Genomic DNA, 20,424 nt, shown 5'->3' with positions numbered 1-20,424 from the left:
GGGGGAGGGGAGGGAGGCCCCGGGGAGACCCACCGAGCGGCCCACCCACCGACCCGCCGACCGGAGGAGGCGGGGAGACGACGAGGGAAGGAAGGTTGGAGGCCCCAGCACGGCGGGGGGGGCGGGGGGCGTGTGGGGATGTGGGGAGTAGGGCTGTGTTGTGTGGGGGAGGTGTGTGTGGTGTGTGTGTGGGGATGTGTGTGGGGGGGGATCTGTGTGGTGGGGGTGTGTGTAGTGTGTGTGCGTGTAGTGTGTGTGGGGATCTGTGAGGTGTTGGGGGTGTGTGCGTGTAGTGTGGGGGGGATGTGGGGGGGGTGGGGTGTGTGGGGGGGGGATCTGTGTGGTTTTGGTGTGTGTGTGTGTGTGTAGTATGTGGGGGGATCTGTGAGGTGTTGGGGGTGTGTGTGTATGTGTGGGGGGATCTGTGTGGTGTTGGGGTGCGTGTGTGTAGTGTAGGGGGGATGTGGGGGAGGGGTGTGGGGGGGAATCTGTGTGGTGTTGGGGTGTGTGTGTGTAGTGTGGGGGGGGGATCTGTGAGGTGTTGGGGGGATCTGTGAGGTGTTGGGGTGTGTGTGCTTCTAGTGTGTGGGGGGATCTGTGAGGTGTTGGGGGATCTGTGAGGTGTTGGGGTGTGTGTGTTTCTAGTGTGTGGGGGGAATCTGTGTGGTGTTGGGGTGTGTGTGTGTGTGTGGTATGTGTGGGGGGATCAGTGTAGTAGGTGTGGGGGGAATGTGCGGGGGGAGTGTGCGTGGTGTGTGGGGGGGGTGTGCGTGGTGTGTGTGCGTGGTGTATGTGGGGGGATGTGAGTGGGGTGTGGGTGTGGGTGTTGTGGGGGGGTATGTGGGGTGTCTGGGGGTGTGGGGGGCTGTGGATGTGTGTGGTGTAGGGTGTGTGTGTGTGCATGTGGCGGTGTGGGGGGGGGGCGTGTGTGGGGGGTGTGAGTGTGGGGCGGTGTGGGGGCGTGTGTGCGTGGGCTGTGTGAGGGGGTGTGTGTTGGGGGGGGTGTTGGGGGGGTTTTCCCTCCCCCAGCCCTGAGGGGAGCGACGAGCCCAGGGGTCCCGGCGCCCAACCGCCCCCCGACCCCAACAACCGGCCTGCCCGCCCCAGGAACATGGGGCCTGCCCTCCCCAGGGAGCGCTCAGCCCGGGGGGGGGGACGGACGGACGGACGGACAGAGCCCGGGCCTCATCGCCCGCCCGACGAGGGAGCTGGGGGAGGGAGCCCACCCCCACCCCCACCCCCACCCCCACCCCCACGCCCACCCAAGTTGGGGCACCGGGAGGGGGGACGCCGCAGACCGCTTAGTCCAGTGCCTAGCCTACAGGAGCCAGCGCCTAGCCGGGACCGTTGTCGTCGTCGTCGTCGTCGCCGTTGTTGTTGTTGTTGTTGTGGCGGAGAGGCCCGCCCCACGGAATCGGGAAGGAAACGGCCCGATCTCCCGGGTGAAAGGGAAAAAACACAAATTTAGGGATCCAATTCGGAAAGTCCGGGGAATTCTTCAGCCCACGTATGCGGCCGGAGGCTGGAGAAGCCGAGACGGTTCTTGGAGTCTGCCCAAAGCACCGTGGTGGGGGGGGGGGGGAGAGGGAGTGAGGGAGGGTGAGCGCTTTGGGGGTTTTTAATGGTATTTGTTAAGCTCTTACCGTGTGCCGGGCACTTTACTAAGCGCTAGAATAGACGGACGTTCATCTACCATTCATTCATTCATTCGTATTTATTGAGCGCTTACTGTGTGCTGAGCGCTGGACTGAGCGCTTGGGAAGACAGACGTTCATCTACCATTCATTCATCCATTCATTCAGTCGTATTTATTGAGCACTTACTGTGTGCAGAGCGCTGGACTGAGCGCATGGGAAGACAGACGTTCATCTACCATTCATTCATCCATTCATTCAGTCGTATTTATTGAGCACTTACTGTGTGCAGAGCACTGGACTGAGCGCTTGGGAAGACAGACGTTCACCTACCATTCATTCATTCAGTCGTATTTATTGAGCGCTTACTGTGTGCAGAGCACTGGACTGAGCGCTTGGGAAGACAGACGTTCACCTACCATTCATTCATTCTGTCGTATTTGTTGAGCACTTACTGTGTGCAGAGCGCTGGACTGAGCGCATGGGAAGACAGACGTTCATCTACCATTCATTCATCCATTCATTCAGTCGTATTTATTGAGCACTTACTGTGTGCAGAGCACTGGACTGAGCGCTTGGGAAGACAGACGTTCACCTACCATTCATTCATTCAGTCGTATTTATTGAGCGCTTACTGTGTGCAGAGCACTGGACTGAGCGCATGGGAAGACAGACGTTCATCTACCATTCATTCATCCATTCATTCAGTCGTATTTATTGAGCACTGGACTGAGCGCTTGTGGAAGACAGATGTTCATCTACCATTCATTCATCCATTCAGTCGTATTTATTGAGCGCTTACTGTGTGCAGAGCACTGGACTGAGCACTTGGGAAGACAGACATTTATCTACCATTCATTCATTCAGTCGTATTTATTGCGTGCTTACTGTGTGCAGAGCGCTGGACTGAGCGCTTGGGAAGACAGACGTTCACCTCCCATTCATTCATTCATTCATTCAGTCGTATTTATTGAGTGCTTACTGTGTGCAGAGCACTGGACTGAGCGCTTGGGAAGACAGATGTTCACCTCCCATTCATTCATTCATTCAGTCGTATTTATTGAGCACTTACTGTGTGCAGAGCACTGGACTGAGCACTTGGGAAGACAGACATTCATCTACCATTCATTCATCCAGTCGTATTTATTGAGCGCTTACTGTGTGCAGAGCACTGGACTGAGCGCTTGGGAAGACATGTTCATCTACCATTCATTCATTCATTCAGTCGTATTTATTGAGCGCTTACTGTGTGCAGAGCACTGGACTAAACGCTTGGGAAGTGCAAGTCGGCAACATCTAGAGACGGTCCCTACCCAACGACGGGCTCACAGTCTAGAAGGGGGAGACGGATGACAAAACAAAACATGTAGACAGGTGCCTGTCCTCATTGAGGCTCACAGTCTTAACCCCCATTTCAGAGACAAAGGAACTGAGGCCCAGAGAATAGTAATACTCTGATAATAATAATAATAGTAATGCTATTAGTAGTAATAGAATAGTAGTAGTAATAGAATAGTAATATTAATAGAATTAGAATAATAATAGTAATAGTAGTAATGACTTAGGGTATTTGTGTGCTTGCTATGTGTCAGGCACCTTAATAATAATATGATGGCATTTATTACTCTATTTATTTATTTTATTTGTACATATTTATTCTATTTATTTTATTTTGTTAATATGTTTTGTTATCTGTCTCCCCCTTCTAGACTGTGAGCCCACTGTTGGGTAGGGACCGTCTCTAGATGTTGCCAACTTGGACTTTGCAAGCGCCTAGTACAGTGCTGTGCACACAGTAAGCGCTCAATAAGTACGATTGAGTGAATTTGTTAAGCGCTATGTGCAGAGCACTCTTCTAAGCGCTGGGGGGGGAATGCAAGGTGATCAGGTCGTCCCACTTGGGGCTCACGGTCTTAATCCCCATTTCACAGATGAGGGAACTGAGGCTCAGAGAAGTGAAGTGACTTGCCCAAGGTCACGCAGCAGACACGGGGCGGAGGTGGGATTCGAACCCATGACCTCCGACTCCAAACCCCGGGCTCTTTCTGTACTGAGCGCTGGGGTGGATACAAGCGTACCAGGTCGGACGCAGTCCCCGTCCCACGTGGGGCTCAATCCCCGTTTTCCGGACGAGGCCCCAAAAAGTGAAGCGAGTCGCCCAGGGTCGCGCGGCAGACCAGGGGCGGAGTGGAGATTAGAACCCAGGGCCTCCGACTCCTCGGCCCGTGCACTCTCCGCTTCTGGGCGTGTGGCTTTTTCGTTGCTTCGCCTAAAGCGGGGGGTTTGGTATCGCGGGACGAATTAAGTGTGCGGTTGTGGTTTCAGATGAAATATTCCAGTGAAAGGCCGGACCGTGCGATCTAAACGTTATTGAACGGGAGTCTTGCGGCCGAGAGCCCCTAAAATAATAATAATAATAATGATAGCATTTATTAAGCGCTTACTATGTGCAAAGCACTGTTCTAAGCGCTGGGGAGGTTACAAGGTGATCAGGTTTGTCCCACATGGGGCTCCCGGTCTTAATCCCCATTTTACAGATGAGGTAACTGAGGCCCAGAGAAGTGAAGTGACTTGCCCAAAGTCACCCAGCTGACAAGTGGGGGAGCTGGGATTTGAACCCATGACCTCTGACTCCAAAACCCGGGTTCTTTCCACTGAGCCACGCTGCTTCTCGAGACCGACGCTCAGGGTGGTGGTGGTTATTGCTTTTTCTATTCTGGCTCACTCTTGGCCGGTGACCCTGTGCAGTAACTCGTTGTAGGGTCAATAAATAAATCATCGTCGGAAGCCGTTCTTCGTTGTAGCCGTGCTTTAAAATTACATTACCCCGCTTCCACAATTCTTGGGCATTTTACCGCCTTGCCGCGAGAATAACCGGCTTTGTCGCGCTAAAATAAAAAGATTAGTGAAGGAAATGTCCTCCTGTCCTGATGGGTGTGGAGGCAGTCAGCAGCTGGTGCTTCCTAAATACGTCCTCGGGTGGGGAAAGAGGTTGAGGAGAAAGGAGCGCTCAAAAGCCGTTTGTAACGTTGTTATCATTACAGAAGCGTCTGCTTATAAAGCCAAAGCGAGACAATGTGGAAAAGTCAAGAGCAGAGGAAATAATGACGTGTTTTAATGAGTTTCATCATCAGAAATGAGTGTGCCAAAAAGTATTTACCCCCCTCTCCCCCGCCACTGCTCGTAAATTATTAGTAAACTGGTGGCATACATGAAGTCACGTGTTTATCGCTAGCTGCGTTGAAAATGTCTTACGGCTTTAAACGTGTTGGAAAAATCAACCCTGCAGTTGAGCTATCTACAGGTTGGTGTTAGCGAAACGCAGGCATTCTTTTTCTCCAAGTTTTGGGTTGTTTTTTTCTTTCGTTTTGTAACAAGAGCCCTCCAAATAAGCTGCATTTGAAAACCAGTTTGGAGTTTTTGTAAACAGGTAAAAAATATGACTCGGGAGAGGTGTGTTGAAAAGAATCATTTCTAGGACTAATAACCATGGTGGTATTTCTAAAGTCTGCTGTGTGACCTTGGGCAAGTCACTTAACTTCTCTGAGCCTCAGTTGCCTCATCTGTGAAATGGCGATTAAGACTGTGAGCCCCACGTGGGACAACCTGATCGCTTTGTATCCCCCCAAGCGCTTAGAACAGTGCTTTGCACATAGTAAGCGCTTAACAAATGCCAACATTATTATTATTATTATTAAAGTGTCGTGCTAAGTGCCGGAGGTAGATACAAGATGACCGATCGAAACGGACGCGGTCCCCGTCCCACGGTGCCCGTCCCGCGGTGCCCGTCCCACATGAGGCCCGGAGTCCTTGAGGGGGAGGGAGAACGGGTACCGAACCCCCACTTTACAGGGGAGAAAACTGAGCCCGGAGAAGTCGAGTGACTTGCCCGAGGTCCCACGGGAGGCAAGGGGCAGAGCGGGGATTGGAACCCAGGTCTTCGCTCTCCCAAGCCGGGGCTCTTCCCACTGGGCCACCCCGCTTCTCAGTAAGAGCTAATTTAAAAGAGTTTTAGCCCGTGATTCAGAAAAAGAGACGGCGTTCTCACTTTGCTGGCCGAGGTTTTTAGGGGGCGGGGTGGCGAGGCCTGTGATGAGTATTCTGCGTCACTCCCCGAGAGCCTCTCATTCATTCATTCAATCGTATTTATTGAGCGCTTACTATGTGCGGAGCACGGTACTAAGCGCTTGGGAAGTACAAGCTGGCAACATATAGAGCCGGTCCCTACCCAACAACGGGCTCACAGTCTAAAAGGGGGAGACAAACAACAAAACAAAACCAGTAGACAGGTGTCAATGCTATCAGAATAAACAGAATTATAGCTATATACACATCATTAATAAAATAAATAGAATGGTAAATATGTACTAGTAAAATAGAGTAATAAATCTGTACAAACATATACAGGCACTTTGGGGAGGCGAAGGAGGTAGGACAGGAGGGATGGGGAGGAGGAGAGGAAAAAGGGGGCTCAGTGATCAGGTTGTCCCAAGTGGGGCTCACAGTCTTCATGATGGTGGCCGTCAGTCTATCCTGTTTATTAAAAATAATGGCGATATTTAATAATAATAATGATGGCATTTGAGAGCCTCTCAGGCAGGGTGTAATTGGGTGAAACTGGAAGTGACTGCTCTGAATCCCACGGTGCCACTGGTGACGAGGGGTGGAAGTTTTTAACGAGTTTTTTAAGTCTAGGAGCCAAGAGGGTGGGGCGGGAGATCGGGGAAATGACCGTCCTTGAACCGTCCAGTGGCCTTTGCCGTCAAGCCCTTAATCCAGTGGTCGGGGCACAGTGAGCGCTCAGTAAATCTCATTGATGGACTGGTCATTGGTTCGCTCAGTCGTATTTTTGAGCGCTTATTGCGTGCAGAGTACTGTACTAAGCACTTGGGAGAGTAATAATAATAATCATCATCATCATCATCATCATCATCAATCGTATTTATTGAGCGCTTACTATGTGCAGAGCACTGTACTAAGCGCTTGGGAAGTACAGATTGGCAACATATAGAGACAGTCCCTACCCAACAGTGGGCTCACAGTCTAAAAGGGGAAGACAGAGAACAAAACCAAACATACTAACAAAATAAAATAAATAGAATAGATATGTACAAATAAAATAAATAAATAGAGTAATAAATATGTACAAACATATATACATATATACAGGTATATATGTATATATATAATAATAATAATAATCATTATTTTGGTATTTGTTAAGCGCTTACTGTGTGCCAAGCACTGTTTTGAGCGCTGGGGGAGATACAAGGTTATCAGGTTGTCCCACGTGAGGCTCACAGTCTTCATCCTCGTTTTACAGTTGAGGTCTCTGAGGCCCAGAGAAGTGAAGTCACACAAGTGGCGGAGCCGGGATTAGAACCCACGACCTCTGACTTCCCAAGCCCAGCATCTCGGCACTAAGCCAGGCTGCTTCGCCAGTACAGTACAAGAGAGTACCACTCATTCATTCATTTGTTCAGTTGTATTGAGCGCTTACTGTGTGCAGAGCACTGTACTAAGCGCTGACGATAGTCATGTTCCCCCGGCACTTAGTACAATACTTTAGAAAGACCACAGTTGTCGTTATTAGACTGATTCTTTTGATCACGCATTTCCCCAATGAGGTCACGGTCTAGAGGGGGAGACGGACATTAATCTACATTAAGTAAATAATGAAATAACCAAATATATGACGGATATGGACATGTTTGCCGTGGGGCTGGGAGGGAGGAGTCCTTTTAGACTGTGAGCCCACTGTTGGGTAGGGACTGTCTCTCTATGTTGCCAATTTGTACTTCCCAAGCGCTTAGTACAGTGCTCTGCACATAGTAAGCGCTCAATAAATACGATTGATGATGAGGATGAACAGACAGCGAGTCGGGGCGACGCGGAAGAGAGCGGGAGAAGAGGAGTTAATCAGGGAAGGCTTCCTTCCAGGAAGCGAGCAGCAGCGCGCCTGAAGCGGAGGACCGTTAGACACCTCCAGCTGCCTGGTTCTCATCCATCCCCAGTGTTCAGTACAGTGCCCAGCTCATAGTAAGCACTTAACGAATACCATTATTATTATGAATAATTCTGAAGAAATGTGGAAAATTTGGCTGCTCTGCTCCCTGTTAGGTAACTTTGGAATTAAACCCAACAACGCCAGCCACCCTGAAATGATAAAATCCGGGAATCTGTACTTCATTTTTTGCAGTTTCTCCCCCAGCCCACCCTCCCCGGAGTTTGAATCCTGCCCTCAAAGTTCAGCACTGAGTAATCTTCACGGCCTGTGAAACGGAGCGGCCCCTGCCAGTCTCTTACAGTTTGGCCCGGATGGTCAGCAGTAAAGTGTGGAAAACGGCCCTTCTTTCAATTTTACCTTCTGCGAAATTTTCTCCCCTCTTCACAGTTAGAAACATCTGTCTGTTCGTGCGGGACATTTTGAGAAAGAGCTTCAGTAATCCTCGTGAACTTTTTGCGTCAGAGGCGGGTGGTTTTATCGCCCTGGACCCTCGTGAGGCAGGCCAGAGTGTGAGGCGGGGTGGTCCTTAGCCTGACCCACCCCATGTCTCCTCGTGAGGCCTTTCCAACAGGGGAAAGTCTGCCTTGGCCTTTTCAACAGTTAACATAATGATAATAACCGTAGTAATAATAATTGTGGTGGTATTAAGCGCTTGCTTTGTGCCAAACACTGTTCTGAGCGCTGGGGAGATACAAGATAGTTTGGACACAGTCCCTGTCCCATGTGGGGCTCACGCTCTCAATCCCCATTTTCCAGATGAGGTAACTGGGGCCCAGGGATACCTTTCCAACAGAGGAAAGTCTGCCTTGTCCTTTTCAACAATTAACATAATGATAATAACGATAGTTATTAGTGTGGCTTATTGGAAAGAGCCCGGGCTTTGGAGTCTGAGGTCATGGGTTCAAATCCCAGCTCCGCCAATTGTCAGCTGGGTGACTTGGGGCCAGTCACTTCACTTCTCTGTGCCTCAGTTACCTCATCTGTAAAATGGGGCTTAAGACCGTGAGCCCCCTGTGGGGCAACCTGATCACCTTGTAACCTCCCCAGTGCTTAGAACAGCGCTTTGCACATAGTAAGCGCTTAATAAATGCCATCATCATTATTAATCCATCAATCAATCACATTTATTGAGCACTTACTGTGTGCAGAGGACTGTACTAAGTGCTTGGAAAGTACAAGTTGGCAACATATCGAGACAGTCCCTACCCAACAGTGGGCTCACAGTCTAGAAGGGGGAGACAGAGAACAAAACCAAACATATTAACAAAATAAAATAAATAGAATAGATATGTACAAGTAATAAATATGTACAAACATATATACATATATACAGGTGCTGTGGGGAAGGGAAGGAGGTAGATCTCTCCATCAATTAGTTGTGTGCAGATGTGCAATCCAGTGCACAGTCCATAATTGGGGTCGCTCTCTTGGTAAATTTTTTTGGGGTCTGCCTCTCCCATTAAAAGACTAAGCCGTTTGTGGGCAGAGACTATGGCTTTGTGTTTTCCCGAGCTGTAGCCAGTGACCCGGCGATAATATTCAATTGCTATTTATGTCGATCAATAATAATAATTGGGGTATAAGGCTCTTAACGTCTGCCGAGCACCCTACCAGGCACGGGGGTAGATGCAGGACAATCAGGTCGGACGCAGTCCCTGCCCGGCTCGGGGCGCCCAGTCTAAACACCAGGGAAGGCGGGTATCAAATCCCCATTTTCCAGCTGAGGAAACTGAGGCCCGGGGACGTGAAGTGACTTACAGCAGACGTGCGGCGGAGCCGGGATTAGAACCCAGGTTTTACCAAATCAATCAGTGGTATTTCTTGAGCGCTTACCGTGCGCAGAGCACTGTTCTAAGTGCTTCATTTCACCAAGACAAGCAAAGTGGCTTGCCCAAGGTCCCATAGCGGGCAAGGCGGCAGAGACGGGGTTAGAACCCGGTTGGTCCCGGCCGGGACTCTTTCCGCTAGGAGCGAGTGCCTACGGGGTATAAAGCACTAAACGCTTATGGGGGCGTATAAAAAAAGGGGCAGACGTGATCCCTGCCCTCAAGGAGTTGACAATCTAACGGGGGACACTGACCCTAAAATAAATTAGAGGGGGAGTATAGGGAAGCAGCGTGGCTCAGTGGAAAGAGCCTGGGCTTTGGAGTTAAAGGTCGTGGGTTCAAATCCTGGCGCCGCCACTTAGCTGTGTGACTTTGGGCAAGTCACTTAACTGTTACATTGTACCCTCCTGAGCGCTCTGCACCCAGGAAGCGCTCAGTAAATATGAGCGAATACTTAGCGGACAGCTTCTCCTAATGGCCTGGTTCAGTTTGCAATTTTCCCTTAAAAATGGGAGCTGTATTGAAGAGAGGGATTAGCGCCCCTTTATTTGTGCCGTGCGGTTCTTCCCAACTCTCCTTCGGTCCATTTGTCGCGATACCACTTTCAGCATGGGCCGGATGGATGATGCCGATGATATTTGTTAAGCGCTTACTATGCGCCAGGCAGTTGACAGCTGAGGCCACAGGAATGATATAGTTAAAAAAAAAAGGGGGGGGGGAAAAGGAAAAAAAAAAATCAGGCCCCAGGAGAAAGAACCTCGTACAACGTAAATAAGCACATTTTCCAAATCAGGTCGGGTGGAAAACCCGCTCTGTGTTTTTCCAGGGGATGTCAGTCACTTGTTCCATTTTGTTGAAAGAGGTCTGCCAGGGAAAAGAAGTACTGAGGTGGGTGGCACTCTCAAATCAAATCCCTCCATTTCAAAGGACCGAGTCACGGGGAGCCAGGCGATGGGATCCACCTATTCTACTGGTCTGTGCTCTCCCCAGCGCTTAGTACAGTGCTCTGCGCACAGCAGACGCTCATTAAATACCACCAGGTGATTTGATTAGGTGAGCAGAGCAGCTTTCTGTGGACTCTACGCTTGTTATGGACAGGGAACGTTCCTGCTGATTCTGTGGTACTCTCCCAAGTGCTTAGCACAGTGCTCTGCACACGGATTCTGATCCCAGCCCCACCCCTTGTCTCCTGTGTGACTTTGGGCAAGTCACTTCTCTGGGCCTCAGTCACCTCATCTGTAAAATGGGGATTGAGACTGGGAGCCCCACATGGGACAGGGACTGTGTCCAACTCGATTTGCTCGTATCCACCTCAGCGCTTAGTGCAGTGCCTGGCACATAGTAAGCGCTTAACAGACACCATCACCATCATCATAAGCGCTCAGTAAGTACCGTTGATTGATTTATTAGGTGAGCGGGGCGGCTTTCTGTAGCCGGGAAACTGGGAACGTGTCAGCTGATTCTGTTGTACTCTCCCAAGCGCTCAGTGTAGTGCTCTACACGTAATAAGCGCACGTTAAATAGCACCGATTGATTCTTTAAATAAATCCGGGCTAGGCAGTCGACGGTATCTGAAAAATACCAGGGTTCACTAGCTGTCCATAACTCAAGCTTGAGGCTGGGGCTGTCTGGTCTAAATTTGCTTTTCGTCCATTGCTGTCTTTGAGAAGTCATTTTGTTAGTGTTGCTCTGCCCCAATACGTTTATTATTATTACTATTATTATTATTCCCAAGCGCTTCGTACAGTGCTCTGCACACAGTAAGCGCTCAATAAATACGATTGAATGAATGAATGAATTATTGCTAATAATAGTAATTATTACCATTTTTATTGCTAATTATACTAATTTATAGCACTTGTTAAGCACTTCCTATGTTCCCAGCACCATTCTAAGCACTGGGGTAGATTCAGGTTAATCAGGTTGAACACAGTTCCCGTCTCACATGAGGCTCCCCCTCTTAATCCCCATTTTACAGATGAGGGAACCGAGGCCCAGAGAAGGGAAGCGACTGGCCTAATGTCACACACAGCAGAGATGGGGCGGAGCCGGGATTAGAACCCAGGTCCCGGGCCCATGCTCTAGCCACTAAGCCACGCTGCTTCTCTGCGGTTGAGAATTTGCAGCGATATGCACAGAGTGTGAGCCCGGTGGATTTTGGATCTGAATTAATAGTAATAATAGTAATCGCGGTATTCGTTCAGCGCTCATTGTGTGCCAGGCACTATACTAAGCGCCGGGGTGGATGCAAGCAGATCGGGTTGGGCACAGTCCCGGTTCCACATGGGGGATTAGACCAGTGGCTAAAGAGGAGGAATGTGTACCCCAGGGGTAATGAAGATGAGGATAACGGTATACAAGTGCTCACTTTGGGCCAAACACTGGGGTTGAAAGATTGGAACAGGCCCTGCCCCATCTGGGGCTCGCCATCTAAGGGGGAGGGAGAAGGGGAATTTCGTCCCCATTTCTCAGATGAGGTAACTAAGGCCCAGAGAAGTGAAGTGACTTACCCAAAGCCACAGAGCAGGCAAGTGGCAGAGCTGGGGTTAGAACCTAAATCCTCTTACTCTCAGGTCCGTGCTCTTTTCACCGGGCCACGCCGTTTCCCACGCCGTTTTTATCTAATGCAATGTAATATATAAACGCAGTATCATACAGTGGCTATTGAAGTGGTCCTGCTTGGCACTTGCCCTGTTTCCTAACTCTGAAAGTGATCATCTGGGTAATTCCACCCCTGCCATGAGGCTGGCGCTTGTTTTGTTAAGTAATTCACTTCCTCTCTCCCTCCCTGTCTCCTCTGAACCTGAGGTGTGTTTCCTCTTTAAGCAGTCACCGTCTGGGGTCTTCTCCCTTCGGTTCTGGGTCTCAAACGTCAGGCCGTCCGAAGACGTGGGGTGGGAGGGTGTCCCCCTGAGCCATCCCGGCGTCGAGGGATAAACCACTTGAAGTCGAGGTTTAGCCGGTTTCTTCCACGACCGTTCACAGCTTCCCTTTCCGAGGGTCACAGGCCCTCTTGTGATTGGTTCCAGATCTGGTAAGGAACGGGTGAATAAGTTTATCGTCAGTATTAGTTTTAATTTTATGGTATTCGTCAAGCGCTTAACAAGCGTCAAGTTCGTCAGTGGTAGTCACAGACAGGGCGGTCCTCAAGTGTTGTGATGGTTCCAGATCTGGTAAGGAAAGGGTGAATAAGTTTATCGTCAGTGTGAGTTTTAATTTTATGGTATTCGTCAAGCGTTTAATAAGCGTCAAGTTCGTAAATGGTAGTCACAGACAGGGCGGACCTCAAGTGGATGACAGACGTTCATTTCCCCTACCCACTTCCTAAACTTTGGAGTGTTCCCTTGGGATTGAATTTTTCTGTTGGATTTGCAAATAGACTGGTTGGAAACAAGGCTTCGTCAGGTCTGTTTTTGTGGCGGGGCGGGCGGGGGAATGTTTGAACATTTCTTTCCCCCCACCGAAGCTGAGAGTTCTATACCTTTCCCATCTCATAATAATAATAATAATGGTAGTGTTGAAGCGCTAATTCACCCTGTCCCACATTAGGTTAATCAGGTACTTGTTTTGGGTGTTTGAACATTTCTTTCGTCACCACCAGTGTCGTGAGTCCTATACCTTTCCCATCTCGTAATAATAGTAATAATAATAACTGTAACATTGGAGCACTAATTCACTCTGTCCCACGTCAGGTTCATCAGGTCCATGTTCTAGGTGTTTGAACATTTCTTTCTCCATCAGCAATGCAATGAGGCCTTTATCTTTCTCATCTCGTAAGAAGAATAATAATAATAGTAATAATAATAACAGCTGGGGCGTTGGTGCACTCATTCACTCTGTCCCACATCAGGTTCATCAGGTCCCGGTTTGGGGTGTTGGAACGTTCCTCTCCCCGCCACCAAAGCTGTGAGTCGTGTACCTTTCCTATCGCGCAAGAATAATAATAATATAATAATAATAATGTTGGTATTTGTTACACTCTTACTATGTGCCAAGCACTGTTCTAAGAGCTGGGGGAGATAGAAGGTGATCAGCTCGTCCCACGTGGGGCTCACAGTCTTCATCCCCCTTTTCCAGATGAGGGAAATTCATTCATTCATTCCGTCGTATTTATTGAGCGCTTACTGTGTGCAGAGCACTGTACTAAGCGCTTGGGAAGTACAAGTTGGCAACATTTAGAGACGATCCCGACCCAACAGCGGTCTCACAGTCTAGAAGGGGGAGACAGACAACAAAACATGTGGACAGGTGTCAAGTCATCAGAATAAATAGAAGTAAAGCTAGATGCACATCATTAACAAAATAAATAGAATGGTAAACATGTACAAGTAAAATAAATAGAGTAATAAATTTGTACAAACATACATACAGGTGCAGTGGGGAGGGGAAGGAGGTAGGGCTGGGGGGGGGATGGGGAGGAGGAGAGGAAAAAGGCCCAGAGACGTTAAGTGACTTGCCCCAAGTCACACAGCTGAGAAGTGGCAGAGCTGGGATTAGAACCCACGACCTCTGACTCCCACGCCCGGGCTCTTTCCACTGAGCCACACTGCTTCTCTGATAATGATAGCTGTGGATCGTGAAACACTCATTCACGTTCATCAGGTCCTTGTGTTGGGTGTTTGAACTTTTCTCCCCTTTCCCCCCCCTTTCCCCCGACCATTGTTGTGAGCCCTACAGTCCTTTCCCCTTTCATAATAATAATAACGACTGTGGTGTTTTAAGAGCTTATTCTTTCTGTCCCACTTAAGGTTCCTTTAGAAAATAGTTCTCTCGCCAGCGAAGAAGTTTGTTTTAGGAATCCTCGCTAATACCGTGGCATCCTGAGGCTATTTTTAGACCGTCAAGCATAAAAATTCCATGACCAACAAAATCCAGGAAGAAAATAAAGCAAATGTCTCGAAACAGACCATATTTAGATGCTTCTCCCGGTTTGTCCCCTCTTTGCTCCTCTGTACTCAGCAAATTCCTCGACAACGGGGCCAAAAAACCTTAAAGAGTTTGGAAAACGGGCCTTTGCAACCGGGAGCTCTACTCCAGCTCCCAGAGCTTTCACAGAAGGATTCAGACCTGCCGGAAACGGATCGAGAGGTTGTGGTTCTGATGCGGCTATATTTGCGCGCGATGGAGCCCGGCTACTTATTTAGCTGTTTTGGAAAGTCAGGCGAAATACTTAGAATTGTGACTGAGCCAGAACAAATTTGCAATAGTCGAAGGAAGGTTTCTTTTACAGGCCCGGTTCTCCCGGCAATTATTTTAAGTGGCTACCCCAAATAAGATCTGTACATGATGGGCGTATGTTTAGTTCATACACCCCACACACGTGCACATAAATACACACACTCATATAGACACACATACATAGATATAATAATAATAATGATGGCATTTATTGAGCGCTTACTATGTGCAAAGCACTGTTCTAAGCACCGGGGAGGTTGCAGGGTGATCAGGTTGTCCCGTGTGGGGCTCACAGTCTTAATCCCCATTTGACAGATGAGGTCACTGAGGTTCAGAGAAGTGAAGTGACTTGCCCAAGGTCACACAGCTGACAATTGACGGAGCTGGGATTTGAACCCCTCACCTCTGACTCCAAAGGCGGGCTCTTTCCACTGAGCCACGCTGCTTCTCTAATATATATATATATATATATACATGTATGTATATATAGATATAGATATAAAATACAATAAAATGATAATTATTGTGGTATTTGTTAAGATCTTACTATGTGCCAGGCACTGTACTGAGCACTGAGGTAGATACAAGCACATTGGGTTGGACACAGTCCTTGTCTCACATGGGGCTCCCATTCTTAATTTAGAACACTGCTTGACACATCATAAGCCCTTACCAAGAACCATAATAATAATCATTATTGATTATTAATTCCCATTTTCCAGATGAGGTAACTGAGGCACAGAGGAGTTAAGTGACGTGCCCAAGGTAATCCCAGCAGGCATGTGGTAGAGGTGGGATTAGAACTCAGGTCCTTCTGATTCCCAGGCCTGTGCTTCATCACTAAGCCATGCTGCATCTCATGTGTGTATATGTATATATATTTATTCATTCATTCAATTGTATTTATTGAGCGCTTACTGTGTGCAGAGCACTGTACTAAGCACTTGGGAAGTACAAGTTGGCAACATATAGAGATGGTCCCTACCCAACAGTGGGCTTACAGTCCAGAGGAAGGGCTCACAGTCCAGAGGAAGGGCAGGGATCACATATATATATATATATATTTATATATATTTATATATATTATATATATGTGTGTGTATATATATATATATAGAGAGAGAGAGAGAGAGAGAAACACTTCCTACATCATCATACTCCTCCAAATTGCCTCAGTGGAGCAGCTGGACCATTAGAAATCTTGGGACGGTGGTTCTCGACCGACGCCAGAAGGGGATTAGTTGGTCCTAATTCTGCTGGACCCATTTATACCTGGAGTCTCTCCTGCTCGTGTAATTAATCATTATGGCACTTGTTAAGCTCTTACTATGTACCAAGCAGTGTCTAAGCGCTGGGGCAGATAGAGGGTAATCAGGATGGACAGAGTCCCTGCCCCACGTGGGGCTCACAGTCTTCATCCCCATTTTACAGATGAGGGAACTGAGAAGTGAAGTGACTTGCCCAGCAGACATGTGGTGGAGCGGGAATTAGAACCCAGGCCCGGGCTCTTTCTCTTAGGGCCTGTCGTCGCGCTCTGCCAGTGTCGGGCACCGGCGGGGCACAAGGTAAGGAAAGAAAGCACCGTTGGCCTCTGGGGCCGTCAGCTCGCTGGATGCCAGCTAGCGAGAATGGAAGCAAGTCACAGGACCAGAGCGAGATAAAGGGAATCCAGATATTTCCTCAGCCGTTGCCCGGCTTCAGGGGCAGTGACCAAATATTCATTCATTCATTCAGTCGTATTTATTGAGCGCTTACCATGTGCAGAGCACCGGACTAAGCGCTTGGGAAGTCCAAGTTGGCAACATGTAGAGACGGCCCCTACCCAACAGTGGGCTCACAGTCTGGAAGGGGGAGACAGAGGACAAAACATATTAACAAATTAAAATGAATAGAATATATATAGAGTAATAAATATGTACAAATATATACAGGTGCTATGGGGAGGGGAAGGAGGTACGGAGGGGGAGAGGAAGGAGGGGGCTCAGTGTGGGAAGGCCTCCTGGAGGAGGTGAGCTCTCAGTAGGGCTTTGAAGGGAGGAAGAAAAACTTGGTGGATGTGCGGAAGGAGGGCATTCCGGGCCCGGGGGAGGACGTGGGCCGGGGGTCGACGGCGGGACGGGCGGGAACGAGGCCCGGTGAGGAGGTGAGCGGCGGCAGAGGAGCGGAGGGCGCGGGCTGGGCTGGAGAAGGAGAGAAGGGAGGTGAGGTAGGAGGGGGCGAGGGGATGGACAGCTTTGAAGCCCAGGGTGAGGAGTTTCTGCCTGATGCGTAGGTTGATTGGTAGCCACTGGAGATTTTTGAGGAGGGGAGTCACATGCCCAGAGCGTTTCTGGACAAAGAAAACAAATTTCTGGACAAAATTTGATCGAGAGGGGCACAGGGGGCAGAGTGCCAGAGGATTGCCCAAACTGGCTCCACTGCAGCTACACACTCCCACGGCATTTATTTGCCGGGGTGCCTTCCTCGCCAAGTTACTGAACCGAAAGCCAAGAAAAACCCAACCAGTGGGCCCTGCCCTTCCTCCGGTGCCAGGGAGAGAGTGCCCGCCCCGTTATTAGGCTGTCCAAAGGGCCTCCGTGGCAGCTGCCCTTTCTGTCCGAGTGGCATTTGTGCCAGCGGCCGGGGAATAATAATAATAATAGTGATGGCATTTGTTAAGCGCGTACTGTGAGCAGAGCACTGTTCTAAGCGCTGGGGAGATACAAGGTGATCAGGTTGTCCCACCTGGGGCTCACAGTCTTAACCCCCATTTGACAGGTGAGGTCACTGAGGCTCAGAGAAGTGAAGTGACTTGCCCAAGGTCATACAGCGGACACGTGGCAGAGTCGGGATTCGAACCCATGACCTCGGACTCCAAAGCCCCGGCTCTTTCCACCGAGCCACGCTGTGGAATCTGGTGGCTCTGTGGCTAGCGAGTCGGCATGGGATTCAGAAGGTCATGGGTTCTAATGCCGGCTCCGCCACTTCTCTGCTGGGTGACCGTGATCAATTCACTTCTGTTCTCTAAGCCTCAGTTACCTCACCTGTAAAAATGGGGATTGAGACTGTGAGCCCCACGTTGGGCAGGGACTGCATCCACCTCGATTTGCTCGTCTCCACCCCAGCGCTTAGTACAGTGCCTGGCACAAAGTAAGCACTTACCAGATACCATCATTATTATTATTATTACTCCTGCCCTTAGCCATTTTTGCTACCGTGTTAGGATGGAGGACGGGGCAGGCAGTTTGCAGGGGATCGAGACTGTGAGCCCCACGTGGGGCAGGGGCTGCATCCATCTCGCTTTGCTCATCTCCACCCCAGCGCTTAGTACAGTGCCTGGCACAAAGTAAGCGCTTAACAGATACCATTATTATTATTATTATTACTCCTGCCCGTAGCCAGTTTTGCTACCTTGTTAGGATGGAGGACGGGGCAGGCAGTTTGCAGGGGATTGAGACTGTGAGCCCCACGTAGGACAGGGACTGCATCCACCTCGCTTTGCTCATCTCCACCCCAGCGCTTAGCACAGTGCCTGGCACAAAGTAAGCGCTTAACAGATACCATCATTATTATTATTATTACTGCTGCCCATAGCCATTTTTGCTACCTTGTTAGGATGGAGGACGGGGCAGACAGTTTGCAAGGGATTGAGACTGTGAGCCCCACGTTGGGCAGGGACTGCATCCACCTTGATTTGCCCATCTCCACCCCAGCGCTTAGCACAGTGCCTGGCACAAAGTAAGTGCTTACCAGATACCATCATCATTATTATTATTACTCCTGCCCGTAGCCATTTTTGCTACCTTGTTAGGATGGAGGACGGGGCTGGCAGTTTACAGGGGATTGAGACTGTGAGCCCCACGTAGGACAGGGACTGCATCCACCTCGCTTTGCTCATCGCCACCCCAGCACTTAGCACAGTGCCTGGCACAAAGTAAGCACTTAACAGATACCATCATTATTATTATTATTACTCCTGCCCGTAGCCAATTTTGCTACCTTGTTAGGATGGAGGACGGGGCTGGCAGTTTGCAGGGGATTGAGATTGAACCCCACGTGGGCCAGGGACTGCATCCACCTCGATTTGCTCGTCTCCACCCCAGCACTTAGCACAGTGCCTGGCACAAAGTAAGCGCTTAACAGATACCATCATTATTAATATTATTACTCCTGTCCGTAGCCATTTTTGCTACCTAGTTAGGATGGAGGATGGGGCAGGCAGTTTGCAGGGGATTGAGACTGTGAGCCCCACGTGGGCCAGAGACTGCATCCACCTCGATTTGCTCATCTCCACCCTAGTGCTTAGCACAGTGCCTGGCACAAAGTAAGCACTTAACAGATACCATCATTATTATTATTATTACTCCTGCCCGTAGCCAATTTTGCTACATAGGATGGAGAATGGGGCTGGCAGTTTGCAGGCTACTGAAATGTAGAGATGGGCTAGTAACCTGTTGAGGGGCCTCTGCAGATGAGCAGTAGAGGAGCCTCCTTTCCTCTCCTCCCCCTCCCTTCTGCTTCGCCCTAACTCGCTCCCTTTATTCATCCCCCCCTCATAGCCCCACAGCACTCATCTCCATATCTGTCGTTTATTTTTATCAATCTCTGCCTCCCCCTCTAGACTGTAAGCTCGCTGTGGGCGGGGAATGTGCCTGTTTATTGTTATATTGTACTGTCCCAAGCGCTTTGTACAGTGCTTTGTACACAGTAAACGCTCAATAAATACGACCGAACGAGCGAATGAGTCGTAGGAGAGAAACAGCGGGGCCGCGTGGAAAGAGCACGGGCTTGGGAGACAGGGCTTCTGGAGACAGTACTGCTGGGTGACCATGGGCCTCAGTTGTCTCATCATCATCATCGTCAATCGTATTTATTGAGCGCTTACTGTGTGCAGAGCACTGTACTAAGCACATGGGAAGTACAAGTTGGCAACATATAGAGACAGTCCCTACCCAACAGTGGGCTCACAGTCTAAAAGGGGGAGAGCCCCACAGCTCAGCTCATCTGTCAAATGGGGATGAAATGCCTGTTGTGGTTCCTGTTGGTCGTGGGTTCTAATCCCGGCTCCGCCACTTCTCAGCTGTGTGACTTTGGGCAGATCACTTAACCCCCCACCCCCACCCCGCCACCTCTAGACTGTGAGCCCACTGTTGGGCAGGGACCGTCTCTATATGTTGCCAACTTGCACTTCCCAAGCTCTTAGTCCAGTGCTCTGCACACAGTAAGCGCTCAATTAATACGATTGAATGAATGAATGAATGAACTTCTCTGGGCCTCAGTTACCTCATCTGTCATTCATTCATTCAATCATATTTATTGAGCGCTTACTGTGTGCAGAGCAGTCGAATGGGGATGAAGACTGCGAGCCCCACGTGGGACAATCTGATAACCTTGTATCTATCCCAGCGCTTAAAACAGTGCTTGGCACCTAGTAAGCTCTTAACAAATAACATTATTATTATTATTTTAGTATTATTCCCCCCCCAAACACAATGCTTAGACTCCGAGCACCATGTGGGACAGGGATTGGGTCCAACCCGATTAGCTGGTATTCTCCCAGCGCTTAGTACAGTGCCTGGCACACAGTAAGTGCTTAACAAATACCACAGTTATTATTACGATTATTATTAGTTCCAGGAGAATAGCCCAAGGCCAATTCGTGACTGACTTCTTGAGGGTATTCCATGTTCTCCCGACAGGGAGAGAGACGCTTTCCCTGCTTTCCCTGCTTTCCCTGCACGCAGTTCTGGTCAGGGCAAAGCCAATTAATTAGCTGTTGTGATCTCAGCCCCCTAAGCCG

At 49.4% G+C, this 20,424-nt stretch overlaps 1 protein-coding gene across 2 annotated transcripts in view; it reads left to right on the top strand.

Moving 5' to 3' along the window:
* The window catches only part of FBXL20 (F-box and leucine rich repeat protein 20), a 136,826-nt gene that overhangs the window by 471 nt on the left and 115,931 nt on the right, over window positions 1-20,424 (top strand). The window contains exon 1 of one of the 2 annotated variants that reach the window (XM_038754537.1): window positions 19-94. The exons of the other annotated variant lie outside the window; for it this stretch is intronic. The gene's annotated coding sequence lies outside the window, so the exon portion shown is untranslated. Of the gene's footprint in view, window positions 1-18; window positions 95-20,424 lie in introns of those variants that run through there. 2 annotated transcript variants of the gene reach the window in all.

This window comes from Tachyglossus aculeatus, chromosome 11 (genome assembly GCF_015852505.1).
Source record: "Tachyglossus aculeatus isolate mTacAcu1 chromosome 11, mTacAcu1.pri, whole genome shotgun sequence".
Taxonomy (NCBI): domain Eukaryota; kingdom Metazoa; phylum Chordata; class Mammalia; order Monotremata; family Tachyglossidae; genus Tachyglossus; species Tachyglossus aculeatus.
This window is presented reverse-complemented; position numbering and strand designations above follow the sequence as displayed.